General features: G+C 44.8%; 1 protein-coding gene across 1 annotated transcript in view; it reads left to right on the forward strand.

Annotated features, from left to right (window-relative positions):
* Positions 1 to 19,005, forward strand: part of ZER1 (zyg-11 related cell cycle regulator) — a 1,037,134-nt gene that overhangs the window by 124,412 nt on the left and 893,717 nt on the right. The gene's annotated exons all lie outside the window — the stretch shown is intronic.

Raw genomic sequence — 19,005 nt, forward strand, 5'->3', positions numbered from 1 at the left:
CCAGCTTCGAGAAAAATTGCACAGGACACTAAGGATAATCACAAGGCTTTCTTTAGTTATGTTAGGAACCTGGGTGGGAATTCCCAGATATGCTCAGAATTAGTCCAAAATGACAAAAATACACCGAACCCACAGACATTGCCAACATCCTAGCTGACAGGTTCAGCAAACTCCCCCCACCAAAAGGGCAAATATCTATCCCAGCAGAGTGCTGCCCCTGACATCTCAGATGCTCAGGTAAGAGCTGCCTCTCCAAAGCAAAAACACAGCATCAATGGGACCAGACGGTGTCCCGGGCTGCCCTACATGAACTCCAAGAAGACCTAAACCCAAACATAAAACTACTGTTCAATCTCAGCCTTACTACAGGATATGTACCCAAAGAGTGGCATACAGCAACAGTGGTCCCTCTCCACAAAGGTGGTGCCTCAACGGGTCCTGGAAACTATCGCCCCATAAGCCTGACTAGCTTGGTCTGCAAAGCTATGGAAAGGATCATCATGGACCTCATAAATAAAGATATTGGGGACCTACAGACACTGGATCCTACCCAGTTCGACTTTGTTAAGGGCAGATCCTGCCTCTTAAACCTGGTTGATTTCATTGAAACAGTCACCAAGGCCATTGACGAGGGGAAGGTGGTCCACACAGCCTTCCTTGACCTCGCAAAAGCCATCGATACAATACCCCACTCGGGCATTATAGATAAGCTCACCAGCTTAAATATAAACCCCTATGTCACTAGATGGGTTGCAAACTGGCTCAAGGACAGAACCCACATGTTTAGAATTGCTGGAGCCATGTCAGACTCCAAACCAGTTACAAGTGGCATCCCACAAGGCTCAGTCCTGGGACCTCTCTTGTTCGGTATATATTTCTCGGAGGTACAGGCCAACACGGAAGGACTGTTGGCTGACCAAGTTCGCAGATGACTGCAAACTGGGCGCAATAAGCGACTCTCCAGCCGACACAAGCATCCTCCAAAAGGGCCTCATAGAAACAGACAACTGGTGCCAGAGCCATGGCCTCAAGCTAAACGCCAAAAAGTGTATAGTCATCCCCTTTGCCAAAAAGTGTATAGTCATCCCCTTTGGCAAAAACAAAGTACCCACAAATTACCACATAGGTGGTAATCCATTAAGTACAGAAGAAGTAATTAGGGACCTGGGGACCCAAGTTGATGGCAATCTCTCATTTGACTACCACGTGGCCAAAGTGGTTAGAAAAACATTTTATATAGCCCACCTAATCATGAAGGGATTCGCATCTAGATCAGGGGAGGTCATCGTGCCTCTTTACTCATCCCTCATCAGGCCCATAATTGAGTACAATGCCCCTTTTGGGATGTACCTTACCAGACACCTGCAGCAACTGGAAAGACCCCAAAAGTACCTCACCAAGAGGATCAAAGGGCTCAAACAGATGCCATATGCTGCCCGGTTAAAGAAACTCCAGCTCTACTCAGTGGTGATCTGTGCCTGACGTATAAAGCCATGTCCAACCCGGAATTAATGGACATGCTGCACCTCAGAAAATCCAAATCCCATCGAGCTACATGCTCAAGAGACTTGAACCTCAGCACTGAAATAAATAGGACATGCTGGAGGTACAGATTCATAACCCAGAGGCTCCCTTCACTCTGGAATAAAATCCCAGTCCAGGTTAGGCAGAGTCCCTCATTGACTCTCTTCAAGAGGAATCTTGATGAGTGGATGGGAGATCATAGGTTTACCCCAGTTATCACTTCTGTGTCACTGTTAGACAGAGGCACATTATACTAAACTCGAAAAAGGGCATAGCAAAATTAATTTAAAATGGGTGGCGAAAGCCAAACACACTCTGGCTAGGCTTATAAATGCCCTAGGGTATGTAGCCTAGTATGAACCTGTGAACGTATAATTAGAAGGGTGTGTATGCTGCTATTGTTACTAAATGCATCTAAGTGAGTGAACACTAGGAAATGAAGGTATTTAAGAGGAAGTTTCACTGACAAACATTTAAGATTTGAAAAAGGTATTATACCGAAAGCGCTTATCCGGTTTATGAGCCAGTGTGTTTATTTTATTTTATCTTATCATTGTATATTTTATTAAAGTTTTCAAGTTTTAAGTGTTTATTAAGTGGAATTGGTGGCAGAACCATTTGTTTTTGGACTAATAGGTTTTAAAGCCGTTAGTGCTACAGAAGAGCACTTGGTTTCTGTCTGCTGTCCATAACTATTGAATGTCCCTGATTTTGCAGACTGTTCTTAATTTTACCTTGTATTTTTTGCTCTGCCTCTCGTAATTTTTTTGATTTTTTGGTAAGTTAGTGAGGGTTACAGTCGATCAGTAATGCCATGCATTATAGTTAAATACTTTGTTTTTCAACATGAAGTAAAAAAAATATCTGTTCTGTTAACTTTTTAAGTGAATTATAGCACTATTTAAAAACTGTTCCTGATTTTCATCCTTTGTCCTCCTGTAATTTTTAGATGTGTCAGGAATTTTTAAACCAAAGACCCTGAGAGATATGCTGTTGTCTATTTAAAATCATTCATTAAGTGTTTCACTGGCTTTCAAAGCCAGTAAAGCACTTTGTGCTCTTGTTTATGTGTTTGTTTCCTTTTTTTTTTAATCTTTTTTTAAGTAGTAAAACATGGAGCAGATAAAGCTCCATGCACTACAAGGAGATGTCCTTCAAGGTAGCATCTGCAGTCATAACAAATGGGTTGTCCTGTCGTCAGGCAGTTCCAAAGTCTGGGTCGGCATCTCTGCTGGTCTTGTATAAGGGCATCAGTCGGCGCCATTTTCCTCAGTCTTTCTTGCGGCGTGGGAGCAGAAGCTGTTCGCAAGTGCGGTCTGTCAGATCCAGAGATTACTACTACCGAATACTACTTCGAAGACTTCTAAAAAGCTAAGTACCCCGTTGGGGACTCTTTCTTGCCTCAGCCGATGTCAGAAAAAGTCAATAACTGTTTAACTTGTGGGAAACAAATATACCTCATAAAGATTTCCACTCTTACTGTCTGCCTTGCTTAGGCCCAGACCACGACGTAGCAGCCTGTTCGGCCTGTGCTTCCTTCAACCGGCCGAGCTAGGCGTCGGTCGGAGTTTGCTGAACAGTTTTTCGGCTCAGATTTTGCGTACATTATGCCGTCGGATCCTCCGACTACCCAAATTGTTAAAAACGCAAAAAGACCGACACTCGCGGTCCGTCTCGGTTTCGGCGAAACCGAGAAAACTGGACAATCTTCAGCCGAATCCATGACTACTACTGAGGCTCCTGCTACCTTAGTTGAATCGACCTCAGAAGTTTTGCCTTCTACTGTGGTTCCTAGTGATTTATCAGACACCATCCCTTTGGATGTCTCTACCCCAGCACGTGGTGCTGCTAGGCCTCCTGCAGCCATGTCTATTAAGGCCTTTGCCAGGGCTAAAGCAGCCAAAACTGTTAAATCAGTGCCTGTTAAGCCCCCCTCACACAGGCCCACATAGTTCACAAATGCTTACCCTGGCAGAGGATTTAATATCCTTAATTAGGGGATCCCAATCTCACCCAGACAGGGCCTCTCAGCCACCAGAAAAGAGATCTAGAGCAGAGCCCCCCGAGCCAGTGTCCTCTGATGATTCTGCGGATGACTCGGACATTACAGACCAGCCAGAGGCTCCTTTGTCTACATATGAAGATTCCGATGCTGAAGAATCCATTCCATCTGCCTCTCCGCCAGAGGAATTTTCCTTTGGGGAAACCTTACATGCCATGAGAGAACAATTCCAATGGCAGGGACAAGATTTCTCAGATTCAAGAAAAAGGCTTAGGACATTTCTGCACTTACCACAACATAGGCCCTTAGCTATACCTCCAGTACTGCCTGTTGTGGATGATGCATTTAATGATGTTTGCACTGCTCCTGATACTTTACCTCCAGCCCCTGCCAAACCAGATAGATTTTACAGGGTGCCAGACACTCATCACCACCTATACAAGGCCCCACTTGCAGATCCTGAGACTATATCCCAGGGGCCTAAGGCAGTAGCCTCGACCTCAGCAGAAGCCGCTACTTCTGCTGAAAGGGAATCCAGGTCCTTAGAGATGGGGAAAAAGTTTACACCTCTGCTACTCTCTCAGCTAGAGCTTTAAACTGTCAGTTTCATATGATCCAATACCAAGAGTTTATGCTTGATCAGTTAACTAAGAAGCTGTCCTCTGATGACTCCTTAGATAAGAAATATGTTTTAGAAATGGTGAATAACATCCAACAGGTTAGTAACCATTCTTTAAAATGTGGCTATGATGCACTGGAGGCTTCATTTAGATCAGCCATGACTGGCACAGTGATAAGAAGGCATGCATGGTTGAAAGAACAGGTCTTGGCGGATCATGTTAAAGCAAAGCTGTTAGATGCTCCTATGGATAAGGCCAGTCTATTTGGTACACCTGCTCAACAAGTAATGAAGAAAATGGAAGAAAAGGCAAAATCTGTACAAACAGTTAAGGATTTCTTACAGGTTCAGCCCCCAAGGTTTAGCAGGAACTGGCCTGAAAATTGGTCCATTCCAGACTCCTCAAAATCTCAAAGAGGCAGGAATAGACGCTCTAGAGGCAGAAATCAATCCAGAGGAGGTGCCTACAGAGGACGACAGTGGCAAGGCAATAACGGCACAGACACAACCACTGCCACTACAACAGGACAATTACAGTGACTTGGCTCTGACACCGCCTACCAGGGAGCAAATAGCAGCACCTTTAGGCGGAAAGTTAGCCTTATTTTCGAAAAACTGGCACTGTATCACAAAAGACAAGTGGATTTTGCAAACCATAGACCAAGGCTACAGGTTCCACTTCCACACCTTACCAGTCAAAAGAGGAATGCCAAACCTACCTCCAAATCAAAAAACAGAAGCTCTAAAGCAGATAGCAGAATTAACAAAAATGAGAGCTGTGGAAAGAGTACCAATAACAGAACAGGGCAAAGGATTCTACTCCAGACTCTTCCTAGTACCAAGAAAAGAGAAAAGTTGGAGACCTATTCTCGACCTGTCCGTCTTAAACACATACATCATTGTCCCAAAATTCAAAATGCTGACCCTACAGCAACTTCTTCCCATGCTGGGCAAGGAGTGTTGGCTGGTGACTCTAGATCTCAAGGAGGCATACCTGCACGTCCCCATACGACCAAATTGCAGAAGATACCTCAGATTTCTTGCAGGATCAGAGCATTATCAATTCTCAGCATTGCCTTTTGGCTTATCTACTGCCCAGAGTATTCACAAAATGCCTGGCATCAGTAATCGCTCACTGCAGGCTACAGGGGATACAAATTTATCCATACCTGGGCGACTGCCTGTTACAAGCGGACAACAAAAGCAAGCTGACAACAGAACTACAAAGAGTCATTTGCTTACTACAAGCCCTGGGATACACAGTCAATTTACAAAAGTCAAGACTGATACCATCCCAAACAAGAACATTCTTGGGTGCGGATTTGGACACAGTAAAACAAATGGCATTCCTAACTGCAGAAAAACAACAACTCCCTCTTTACTTCTTGGCATTGACAAAGCAGAACAAACTAACAGCAAGAAAAGTACTGCAGGCCTTGGGCTTCATGGCATCATGCATAATCTTGGTCCCACATGCCAGACCGCATATGAGAAAGCTACAGTGGTACCTAAAGAATTTATGGTCTCAACACAGGCACAGCTTAGAAACCGAAATCTCACTAATCCCATGCCTGAAACAGGAGTTCCTATGGTGGGCTCAAGCATGCCAGTCAAACCCAGGCTTACCCTTCCACAACTTTCAAGCAAGCCAAACCATCACAACGCCTCAGACCTAGGCTGGGGGCACATGTTGGACAAATGCATACAAGGATTGTGGACTCAAGACCAGCTGCACCTGCACATAAACCAAAAAGAAATACTGGCAGTAAAACTAGCAATACAGAAATTCAGACCATTCCTCAGAGAAGGCCATTTAATGATAAGGACAGACAACACCACAGTCATGTGGTACATCAACAAACAAGGAGGCACTCATTCATACCCCCTATGCAGAATGACTCTGGACCTTTGGAATATGGCTCTGAGCTACAACATCCAGTTACAGGCAATGTTTGTGCCGGGAAATGAAAACACCCTAGCAGACATGTTAAGCAGAACCACCTCGGATGCTCACGAATGGATGCTACACGGACATCTTCAAGGCCATCACAAAGAAATGGGGAATGCCACAAATAGACCTATTCGCATCCCCACTCAATCACCAGCTCAAACAAATTCTGCACAAGGACATGCCACCCACTTGCATGGAAGGTGGACTCTCTATCCTTCAGTTGGAAAGGCCTGACAGCATATGCATTTCCACCTCTTCCTTTGATGCACAAGGTACTACTGAAAATCAAAGAGGAACGTCCAAGGATAATCCTGATAGCTCCGAATTGGCAGACAACACTGGTACCCATTGCTGAGGAGCATGTCTCTGGGGAGAATGTGGTCAATACCCCTGATGCCTTTGATGTTAACTCAGAACAACTACAACATCATGCACCCAAACCTAAAAACATTGCAACTGACTGCCTGGAACATCACATAGCAGCAACTAACCCAGACCTATCCCAAAGGGTTAAAGACATTATCCTTGAAGCCCGCAGACCTTCAACGAGAAGGAACTATGCAGGAAAATGGAAAAGGTTTGTAATTTGGAGTACTGAAAGAGGAAAAGATGTGTCGAACATAGATATTGCTAACATCCTGGAGTACTTGGCAGAGCTTCTACATACAGGCCTGTCTTATTCCTCCATCAAGATACATGCATCAGCTATTTCAGCAGAATACAGCTTCGATTCACCTGTCTTTTCACATCCTCTACTCGGGCAGTTCCTCAGAGGGATCAAGAATGTAAAACCTCCTAGGAAACCACCATTACCAGCATGGGACTTGAACTTTGTGCTAGAAAAATTGACACTCCCTCCATTTGAACCAGCAGCAACAGCAGATCTTCAACACCTATCATGGAAAACTGCTTTCCTACTGGCAATTACTTCAGCAAGGAGGGTTTCGGAACTACAGGCCTTAATGGCAGTGCAATCCTTCCTAATCTTCCATCAAGATAGGGTCTCCATGAGAACTAATCCTACATTTATGCCTAAGGTGGTATCCAGAGTGTCTTTAAACCAGGCAATCCACCACAGAACAGGGGGGAAAGACTGCTGCATACCTTGGATGTACATAGACAGTTACGCTACTACCTGGACAGAACCAAAGGTAACAGAAAAACTGACCAGCTTTTAGTAGCCTATGCAACAGGAAGGGAAGGAAAAGCAATTTCCAAACAGACAATCTCCAAATGGATAGGAAATTGCATAAGATTCTGTTACTCCTACCATGGAAAACCAGTTCCACAGAACATAAGACCTCATTCTACAAGGGCTACAGCCACTACCACAGCTTTCTTACGAGGAGTGGCAACCAAGGACATTATTGAGGCGGCTACTTGGACCTCCGTGCATACATTTGCCAAGCATTATAATTTACCTCTATACTCTAGATCCCGAGCAGGGTTTGCCACTGCTGTACTGCAAGGGATCCTAACTACACCATAATTTTCTTCCTCCACTCCTAGTAGGCTATGGTATTCTACCCATTTGTTATGACTGCAGATGCTACCTTGAAGGACATAGTACAGTTTTGTACCTACCATAAATGTAGATGTCTGAACAGGATAGCATCTGCAGTCACTCCTTCCCTCTGTGGTACTCCTAGGGTATTTACCCTCCTATTAGCTAGCTGGGGGGGAGTCTCTTATGGTGTATTTGTTTGTATATATGTACATACATGCTTATTTTTTGTGTTTACCTTCTACTTTTTTGGAAACATTGGCATTTATCCAAAATTTAGCTTTCCAAGAGGGCAACTGGCATCTGGGGCAAGAAACACTGAGGAAAATGGCATCGGCTGATGCCTTTATACCGAACCAGCAGAGATGACGTCGGGTGAAGTGCGACATCAGCGGACTCAGACTTTGGAATCCGGCCGACCGAAGGGCTGCCTGACGACAGGACAACCCATTTGTTATGACTGCAGATGCTATCCTGTTCGGACATCTACATTTATGGTAGGTACAAAACTGTACTTTCTGATTGGGTCATCCATCATAACATTGTATTATGTGTTCTCCGCATGATGGCAAGATTCACATGGAGAAGCTCTTGAGGTGAATTTCTTGGCATCCGTGGGCCAGGTTCCAGAAGACCTGCTCTTAGTGGAAGTGGCTTGCTCCAGTGTAAGTTTACTTTATATGTAGGTCTTGCTGCCAGCATAAGTGACTTATTCCAGTGCAAGTATTTTGGAATTAGACCCAGTGTCTCAAACACATAATAAGCTAGTTATGCTCAGAGGCCTAGTGATATTCCTCAATATTATGAGTGCCAGACTTGTTAAATATAGTATTTTAACAGCTAGCTGTTTTTTTATTCTGTCAGTCAAGGTTCAAGTGAGGACTTCGGTCATTGAGGGGGTCTTTAACCATTGTCATGCTGCTTTTCACCATGGTATGAGTTAGTGTACAGACACTGTGCATGATCCCTTTTTAAAGACAGTGTACTGAACAGCTTATTATTGGAGACTGGAATGAGTTAAGAAAAGCTGGCAGTTTTATAGTCTTATCTTGCTGTCAGTACTGTTTTATGAGATTTCTGCACTGGAGTTCCCTTACCAGCCTCAGTAAGAAGCTGAGATCCCTCATAAAATCCTCCAAAGCTAGTTATTGCCAAAGATTCCAAAGACAACCACAAGGCATTCTATAACTATGTCAAGAATCTAAATGGCAATGTTCAGATCTGCTCTGAGCTACAACAGAATGGCATTAAATATACTGATCCCAAGGGTATTGCCAGTATCCTGGCAGATCGATTCAGTGCCATCTTCACCCCCCTCTCATCCTCTAAATGGCCCATCTCAATACCAGAAGATTGCCAAATTCCGGTAATAACGGCCACATAGGTAAAAAAATGCACTCTCCAAAGCTAAGAATACAGCATCCATGGGACCAGATGACATCCCGGGCTGTGTACTGCATGAACTACAAAATGAACTGGCACCTCACCTAAGTGTCATGTTTAATCATAGCCTCACCTCAGGCTTCGTGCCCACTGAGTGGTGCACAGCTACAGTTATTCCACTCCACAAGGGGGGGATCCACCTTGGATCCTGGGAACTACCGCCCCATCAGTCTGACAAGCCTGATCTGCAAGGCCATGGAACATATTATCATGGAACTTATAAACAAAGACATTGGCAACCTTCAAACACTGGACCCCACCCAGTTTGGGTTCGTGAAGGGCCGATCTTGTCTCTTGAACCCGATTGACTTCTTCGAATCAGTCTCCAGAGCCGTGGATGAGGGTAAGGCAGTCCACACAGCCTATCTGGACCTCGCCAAGGCCTTTGACACCATCCCCCACTCTGGAATCATAGATAAACTTACTACGCTAGATATTAATCCCTACATCACTCAATGGGTTGCCAACTGGCTAACTGACAGAACCCACACTGTAAAAGTAGCAGACTTCAAATCCAGCTCCAGACAAGTGACAAATGGAGTACCTCAGGGTTCAGTCCTGGGACCGCTCTTGTTTGGCATGTACTTCTCTGAAGTACAGGCCAACACTAAGGGACTCTGGCTAACAAAGTTCGCAGATGACTGCAAACTGGGAGCCATTATTGAATCCCCAAATGATGTGGATACTCTACAAAAGGGCCTTACAGAAACAGATGCTTGGTGCCAGAGCCATGGGCTCAAGCTCAGTGCCAAGAAATGTATAGCTATCCCCTTTGGGAAAAAACATGTACCCATGAATTACCACATAGGTGGCAGTACACTAAACACTGAAAGTGTGATAAGAGACTTGGGGACACAGGTGAACAGTGGTCTCACCTTCAATAACCACATCGCCACAACAGTCAGGAAATCATTATATATGGCACACCTCATCACTAAGGGCTTTTCATCCAGAAAAAAGATGGTCATTGTCCCACTGTACTCATCCCTCATTAGACCCATTATAGAGTACAACACCCCATTTGGTATGTACCTCTCAAGACATCTGCAACAACTGGAAAGGCCACAGAAATACCTCACTAAAAGAATCACAGGCCTAAAGCAGATGCCCTATGCTGACCGCCTTAAAAAAACTCCAGCTATACTCTGTCGCATATCGTCTACTCCGTGGCGATCTCTGCTTAACATACAAGGCCATGTCAAACCCAGAACTGTTGGACATACTACACTTAATCCCAATCCCTCAGAGCCATGCTCTCCAGGGATCTAAACATTGTCATCACAATAAACAAAACATGCTGGAGGGATAGGTTCCTGACCCAGAGACTCCCCAGACTCTGGAATAGACTGCCCATACATGTCAAGCAGAGCGTCTCTTTGGCCCTCTTCAAAAGGAACCTTGATGATTGGATGGGAGAAAGGAAATTCACCCCGGGGATCACGTCAGTCACCCTGCTAGACAGGGGTCCAGGGAAGTAAATAGTGTGGGAAGAAATAGCCAGGGAATTGTTATGGCTAGGCTTGTATAGGCCCTAGGGCCGATAGCTTAGTACCAACCTATGAGCTGCCTCATAAGTATTTCCTTCTGTTCTACTGAAGGTTTGGGTAAGGAGCCCCTAATTGGGGGGAGGGGGCTATTGTTCCTCAGATTCTTAAACTAGTGGTATGGTGGGATATATCTGATTTTGGAGTTGTAGCCAATGTTTGTAATACTCTGCATTAAAAAGAGCAGTAAGGAAACCACTGGCTGTATTCCTAAAATAGATGCTTTTTCTACAGAACCAAATATGTTTGCAGTCATAGTAGCCTGTGATACGTTCAGGGCTATAACCACTTCAGCTTTTTTCCCCTCTTTTTGAGGATACCACATCATTAATGTTTATATTAAGTAAATAAATGCATGTGCGTGTTTGTTTCAAAACCAGTGTCTTAGTGGATTTCACAAAGCAGATATTCAACCTTCTGTTCCCAATTCCAGTTTTGGCAGATATCCACTTTGAGTGCACCTCCACCTTATCCAATGTATTTTTGCCACAAAGAAGTGATTAATCATCTGTATACTGTCTGCCACCTTCCTTTCAGGTGACATCAAAGGTGACGTGTAGAGAACAACAAGTACACTGCTTGGAAACTCTTTTGATTGTTTTTATTCTTGAGCTTTTGTATTCCAGTAAAACGAAAGTCATACATATAGTTGCTGCAGTTTGTCTGTTTACCAGGCTTAGGACATGGTCTTCTGTGCCTCTTTTCTTTCTTGTTAGAAATTTCACTTTCCTGTGTAAAACAGAAGTTATCAGTTCTTCTCTGGTCAAGATCAAAATAAATGTTGGTACAGTTTGAACTCTAAATTTAGATTTTGAGGGTTAGCATTCAAATGGATGTGATTGCTTGACAATGGACTTAAGTACAGAGTGCCTTTTTTGCCGTCTTTCAGTGCATCAGGTCTCCACCTGTGAGTACTGTAAAACTTTCAAAAAGAGGACTGGCTAGTGCCTTAAATCCCAGGGCTTGACTAGACCAGAAGAGTTTGAAAACACTGGTGCAGGTCAACAATCTATCAGTCAAGACCTCTGTATTTGGCCTGTGGCAGAAAAAGACCAAGAAAATGAAGCAGTTACAAAAGACTTCCTTCAGTGAGTCAATGGTCAGTGAATGTGAAGCTGCAGAGATCCCATCAGTCCTAGAGAGGTCTTCTGCCACCACTCCTGGTGAGAATCTACGTTGCGCTTCCCCTGCTCACTGTCACTCTAAAGCCAAGTCCCAGATTATCCTGACCCTATTCATAGAGTGGGAGTTTTACCTTTTTTGCTTTTGCTTCTTCACAGACTTCAGAGGAAGGTTCTTTGACGCCAGGACCAGGTGATAGTCAGATGCCCAGCTATATGTCCCTCAAGAATCTTGCATTCTTATGGAAGTGTCATGATGAGTCATTCAGGTAATCATCTCCCTAGGCTGTCATATGTTGTATTAAAATGTCTTATTTTAAGTTAAACAAAGTTATCTGAGGCAAATTCATACAGTGTGAGTGTCAGTAGATGCACATGCTTTAACAACAGCTTATTGGGTCAGCTTCCTGGCAGTGTCCATAATTGCCAGAAGAAATGGAAAAGAGTGTAAATATATTATTTTGGAAGAAGACATGATTATTGATGTAAGGTAAACGATACTGACTCAACTGAAGGTTTGTGGTGATGAGATTAAAAGAACTTGATCTGATTGAATGCTAAAGAAGTGGGTTGCATGTTCAAAGGGATAAAGCTGGACTTTGGCAGTTATCATTTTTTTTGGTTAGATAGCCATGATTTTCAGAAGTGACTGGAGTTGAGTATTTGTATGAACAACATGCTGCCGTAATGCCAGAGTTCCAGTGAAATTCCTGAAAAGGTGCTGGAATCTTTGGGGCATGTGGAATATGTGGGGCAGCAGTTGGTTTCAATGAAATATCCATCATGAACAAAGAATTTGAGGCTGGTAGGTATGTTAGGAGAAGAATGGATGGATTTAGTAAACTGTGTTAAACCAATATGGTGCAGTAGACTGGTTTCACAAAGATTTCCTTGGGTGTTGGGAAGGTGGTCCGATTACATTTCACTCAGCCTAAGAGAAGGTATGGGAAGCTGAGAGTAATTATAGTTTAGTTTGTTATGGGATGAAACGAACGTTTTGTGGCAAAAGTGACGACCAGAAAAGTAATGTACTGTAACTCTTTTATGTTGACCTTGAATTTCAGGAGTTACATTGTAGCAGCAATTTCAATTTTTTTGAGGAAGTTAAGAAAGTCCAAAAGGCAAACGTTAAAGTACAGGTTGACTTTCTCTTGTACTGAAGTTGTTCTTGATAGATGAGAGCACTAGTATGATCTTCGTAATTCGTCACACATGCATCGAGTGAGTACACGTCTGTGTTGCAGATATGTGCAAATGAAGTGCGATTCATAAGGTTCGCTACACATATGTGCAACCCTCGAAAAATCACAGAGAAAAGTGTATACTGATGAGTGCATAATGACATTTAAATGAGAAGATTATGTAAATATTGCACCATTTTCAATTCAGTGTCACATATTGATATGCAAGTGCACATTGCACACATGGGTTATAAAAAGGTTAGCATGGGCATTTCTAGTCACTTTGCAGTAGGTGAAGTTGCTTGGTCTGGCTGTGAGTTGCATTGTTTCATACTTTGAGATGCTTGTTTCCATGGTACCACAACACAGTGAGTGGTGATCACCCCCAAATGTGGAGGTGTTACCCAAAACTGGCAATATATTGCAGTTTTGAAGAGCAGGAGATTCTTGACAACTTTTGTGAGGATAGGGACATTATCAGGGCATTGGTGAACTTGTATATCCCAAAAACTACAATTAGGGGAACACATAACCTTCCTATTCCTGTGAATACCAAAGTATGTATTATCCTCATATTATCATTGTGACATTTTAGGGACGGACTGGAGGGCGCCTCGGTTATCTCACAAGCTTTGGCCCTGACTATACTACTACGGCATTTCCTTGATGTTATTCTAGACTTTGTGAATGAGCATGTCTCCCATAGTCAGTGCAGAACTGAGCTGCCACCACATGTGCCTTCTGTGGTTTGGCATGCTTCCTTGAGGTTCTTGGTGTGCTAGATTGCACCCATGGTGCTATCACAACCCTACCTGGATCATGGGAGAGGCAGGTTACAGGAAGTGCTACCAATTCATTACTTGTCAAGTAGAGTGAGGTTCATGTGCTGTATCAACAGCTTATTGACTGAGCATCCTGGCAGTGCCCATCATTCCCACGTATAGCACAAGCTTCATAGTACCTTCACTTCCTGCATGGAGCCTAGTAGGTATGTGTACAGTAAATCCCTGAGTGCCCCTTAGCATTTCCCATATGTAGTGAGGAATGTATAATGATTAACTAACCCTTCTTCATGTGCCCCCCAATTATGCTTTTTCGGGAAATACAGACTACCTATTGTAACTCTGGCAAATGACACTAATTCCGTAATGCACAGAGATTTGCAGAGGATTGCTACACCACCACCCTGTCCCAGTGCACCTTTCCAGCTTGTACGCTAGATGACAGAAGTTAGAGACCAATGCCAAGAGTCATTCAGTAAGTATTCCTTCACTTGGCTTTCATTACTGTGATTTATTAGTTGTAAGACTGACATATTTTCATAGAGCTGCTGCTATTCTGCCAGCTTTGTGCCGTGATGCTTTTGATTAGATACCTGAATTGCTATTGTTCAATGCAGTGGCAATCTGCATAAATTTCATAGGGAATATATTGCTTTAAGATGCTGTTTCATGTAATTTTTTTCCTTCTTCGTGGGACAAAAAAGGACATTACTTTACTGAGCACTTCCTAGCATTGTACTCCTCTGCATGTAAATACACATCAGGGTGCAGTTTAACATATGCCAAAGTATTTTCTGCCACTTGTGAAGACAGTGATGACCCAAGCCAGAGAGATGGTTGGTTGGGGAGGTCAGACTGGCAGAAGGAAAGCCCTTTAAATTATGCTTTCTGAATGCATTTAGTTTGTTTTATTTTATTTATTTCACAGTTGTTTACCAGGGCAGTACATTGATTACTTTTGTCTGTTTGCAAGTATAGCCTGGGTGAATAAATTCAATAAAAACACAAAAATAACTTTTTGCAGTACATAGTTGCACGAATACATACAAAAGTGTTTATAATCTGGTGATGGAAAAGTTTGTGGACAAAGTTGAGAATAAAATACTAGAGTAACTTGCAACAAAATACAATTCTGATAAATATATTTGGTGAGTGGGATATGTGCAGGTGGCAGCTGCCTGTGAGCGTACTTAAATGGTTTCAAGTTCAGGAGGTAGCTAATATCACTAAATCCCCTGACAGGAATGCACCTTTCACAAGACATTAACATACCATTTCAACATAGTGTTAATCTTCATACTTTGTATCAATACTTGAGCTTTGCTAAAAATGCCCTGATCTGAAGTTGTTGTCTTCATTTGTCCTTCAACCTGTGGGTACTCTGATCCAACCGGATCCGACTCAGCTGCATTTCCAGCATCTGATCTGAGCTCCAAGCTCCTCCCCTACCCACAATGCCCCTGTCTCCCTCCTCCCTTCAGATCTCACTTGACGTGCTTGTTTAAGCATAGTGATCCACTGCTCTGAGCTACTTTTTGGGTAAGTTTACATTTTTGTGGGCTTTAAGTCTCTCTGTCTAGTTTCTTCCTTCTACCTTTTCTATCATCTCCCCTCCACGTTTGCTTCGGTAAAAAAAAAAAAAAAAAAAAAAAAAGGTCTTCCTTTCTATTGTTAGGAGTATGTGCATGAGAGTGTTTTTTTATGTTTGGGCCTCTCCTTTTTAGGTATGTCGGAAACTCCCAAACCGGGATTTCGTAAGTGCATGGAGTATGGCCACAAGCTTTCTCCAGCTGATGGTCACACTCTGTGTGTTGAGTGTTTAGGGGTCGCCCATCTTGAGTCCTCCAGCTCGATCTGCTTGGGGTTCAATCCCCACTTATTGATCGACAGGAGGAGCAAATTGATTCTGAAAGGCCTTCTCCCCCCTCCTACCACCGGGATCCAGGCCTCTAGTTCTTCTGCTACCCCTGCTTCTTCTGGGACTCAACCTCCCGCTAAGAAGACCGGGGACAGAGACAAACATAAGGATTGGCACAAGTCTAGGAAAAGGTCCCCTGACCACTTGTCCTCTGCAGGTCCCCCAGTCAAAATCATCTTGGCTCGGCTCCATTCCCCTCACTTCTCTCTAGAGCCGGAGGTACTTTGGAGCCATTCTCAGGCCTCGACATCACCCACCACTCCTCTAGGCTGGTGTCGGTGGCCTCCTCGTCCAGATCCATCTGTAGTCTTTCCAAAGCCGAGGTGGACAGGATGATGCGGAGATCCAGCAGGACCCAGATACAGATGGGAATCTTGCCTGCTCCCTCTCCCTTTGGAACAGGGGTCATGCAGTCCAGCTTCATTCTGATTACTACTTCTCTGATCCGACCCCTGGCTTCAGAGTTCTTGGATCTGAGGAAACTCGGTGTCAAGGGGTCGGTGCCAATGGTACCTAGTACCTCGCCCCCGGCTGTTACCTTGGGCGGTTCGGATCTGACGAGTTCGGATCAGTCCAGCTCTCAGAGCTGTAGCCTCGGCACCGGATCCGAGGGGATGATTTCTTTTCTGAGTTTTTCAGAGCAGAGCCATCCAATTGGAGTCTCTGTGCCTAGAGGTTCAGTTCTGGCTCCCTTATTGATGCAGAGGGTTGCAGGACCCATCTTGTAGCCCCTTCTCATGTGGTTTGTTCTCCTTCTGCCTTTGACTTGGTAGAGAGGATTCTCTCGATCCCATCAAGACCTTTGATGATCTTGTCTTCGGAGACCGCCCAGGCTCCTTCTGTTTCTGGTATGGACAGCCTGTCACCTCTTTGCCCCAAGGAGCTCCCGCATAGGAGCAGCAAGACGTTTTCGAGTCCTTCCCAGAGACTCCCCCTGAGGAGGTGCCTCAAACACACATGTAAAAGGAGGCACATTGACTCTCCACCGGAGACCCTCATGGAGGACACCGATTGGAGGAAGGGGAGGGTTCCTCTGGTCACCCCCGAGGATGTCTCTTTTGGAGACACCATGGCGATCCTTCCAACAGCGAGGGGGGGTGGTCTGCCCAGAAACCAACCCGAATGAGCCAGTGTTTCTGGAGGCGTTTGGCGCAGGACCCTCTACATCCTGGGTGTCCCCTCCTGCGGATCCACTAGTGGATCTAATTACATCTTTGGCATGGAAGGAGCCAGACATGGTGGAGCCGATCCCCAGATGCCCTGACAACATATTGAGTGCTGCCTTGGATAGGACCTACTGGACCAAGGGATCCCCCATTGATGCCATGGTAGTGGCAGCAGCCACTAAGAAGGAGCTCCCACAGGAGATCTCCACAGTCCATCTGACAGACCAAGAGTCCAGGATGATAGACTGCTTTGGGAAGCTAGTGTACGCTTCAGTGACATTTTCGGTACGTGCGCTGAACAATATGGCACGTGTAATTATACTCCAGAAATACCTAGTCACAGAATCGGCGGAGGACAAGAAGGTTTTCTCCTCTCATATGGCCACCGTCATGTTGATTGTTAACACCTCTATGTGGCTTCTCTCTCATGCTACTGAGGGCACCACTAGAGCAGCCGGGACAGGCATTGCCATCTGGCTCCAGCTCTGTGCATTCTCAGAGCCCTTTAAGGCATCTATTACTAATGCCCTGTACAACAGTTCCACCCTCATTGGAAAGTCAGTACACGACACTCTTGTCCAGAATGAGAACGATGGGAAGACTGTCTGCCATCGGAATCTGCTTCTCCACCCCTCAACGAACCTTTTCAACTAATCGGTGGGAGGCAAAGAAGATGTGGTTTCAGAGCTACTCCCAGGATGCTCAGGAATCCCCTTCCACTAGAGGCAGAGGGGTATTCGATAGACGCTGCTCCCGAGGCAGAGGGGGTCCAAGGAATCGGGGGTTTCGAGAGCCTTTCTTGGACAGGCCCGCACAGCAGCCCTGAAGGGTTGTCCAGCTTCTCGGCTCTGGAGGCAGTCTGGGATACCTCTCAATGTAGCTAACAGCCCTGGGAGTCAATCACAGATGATCGTTGGGTGACATTATAGTGGATGGCAAAAGCAGTAGTAGGCCCCTCAGAAGCCACGAGCCATGGCTCCCCCTCACCATCAGGCTCGGATGGTTGAAAAACCTCAGTGGATGTACTCTGGGCACCTCTGAAGAGCCACCTAGGAAGAATGCCAAGAAAGTTAGGCCTGACGCCCAAGCTGCGTCTCAGTTGTCTCGTGAGATGCCTGAGGCGAGTGTCAGCCCAGGATCGCTCCAGATGTCTGGTATTTCACTGCAACTGGGAACTGAAATGGAACCAGTTCAGCGGATACCCAGAGTACATCCACTGAGGTTTTTCAACCATCCGAGCCTGATGGTGAGGGGGAGCCATGGCTCGTGGCTTCTGAGGGGCCTACTACTGCTTTTGCCATCCACTATAATGTCAGCAGCCAGGCCTACTACTGCCCCTTCTACCTCTTTAAAAAGAAAACAAAGGCGAAACACAGCACAAAAGACCCCACTCCACCCTGAGATACCTTTTCTGTTCAAGGCCTTTCAGGTTCTCCAGACCCAAATTCCCCATTCAGGCCTACCAGTTGTTCCACAGGTGCTATCTGAGGAAGAGTCTTCCTCCACAGATGAGTCTTTAACTTACTGTTCTCAGATTGAACCCCCTAAGGATTTTGTAACTTCAGAAGAAGAAGAGTCCCTTACTGCTGACTCCCATGGAGAAGATTTCTCCTTTGTGGATACCATTTCCTTGCTTAGACAACATTTCAAGTGGGAGCACTCAGATGTTTCTGAGACTAAAAAGAGATACTTTGAACTGTTGCAGATGCAGCAGCCCTCACCATCTGCAGTCCAACCTTTACTTCCAGCATTCCAGGATGCTTTTTCTGCTGCCTGTCAGAGCCCAGAGTCACAGCTTCCTGCTTCTAAGAAACCAGGTAGATTTTATAAAGTGTCTGCTAAGGAGCAGTATCTTTTTCAAGAACCCTCCAGCAGACCCCACAGTCATTGCAGTGTCAGCTGATAAGTCCTCTAGGCAACTACATTCCTCTTCCCTTTTCCCTTCTGATAAAAACAGTAAATTTATGGACAGGTTGGGGAAGAAAGTGTATATACTACTTCCACCTTGGCCATTACAGCTATTAATTATCAGACCCACATGGTTTGCTTTAGATTCCCTTACCAAGGCCTCTACTCTTCTGTCTGAGGTTCCAGACTCACCAGCTAAGGCCTAACTGAGTACCCTTCTGTCTACGGTTTCTCAAGTGACCAGACACTCTATTAAGGGCAGCTATGACGCTGTGGAAGCTTCTTCAAAGTCTGCTGCTTCTGGTTCTGTGTTAAGGAGGTTGTCATGGTTGAGACTTCAGC

Source organism: Protopterus annectens, chromosome 16.part0 (genome assembly GCF_019279795.1).
Source record: "Protopterus annectens isolate FY-2018-M chromosome 16.part0, PAN1.0, whole genome shotgun sequence".
NCBI classification, from domain to species: Eukaryota; Metazoa; Chordata; order Ceratodontiformes; family Protopteridae; genus Protopterus; species Protopterus annectens.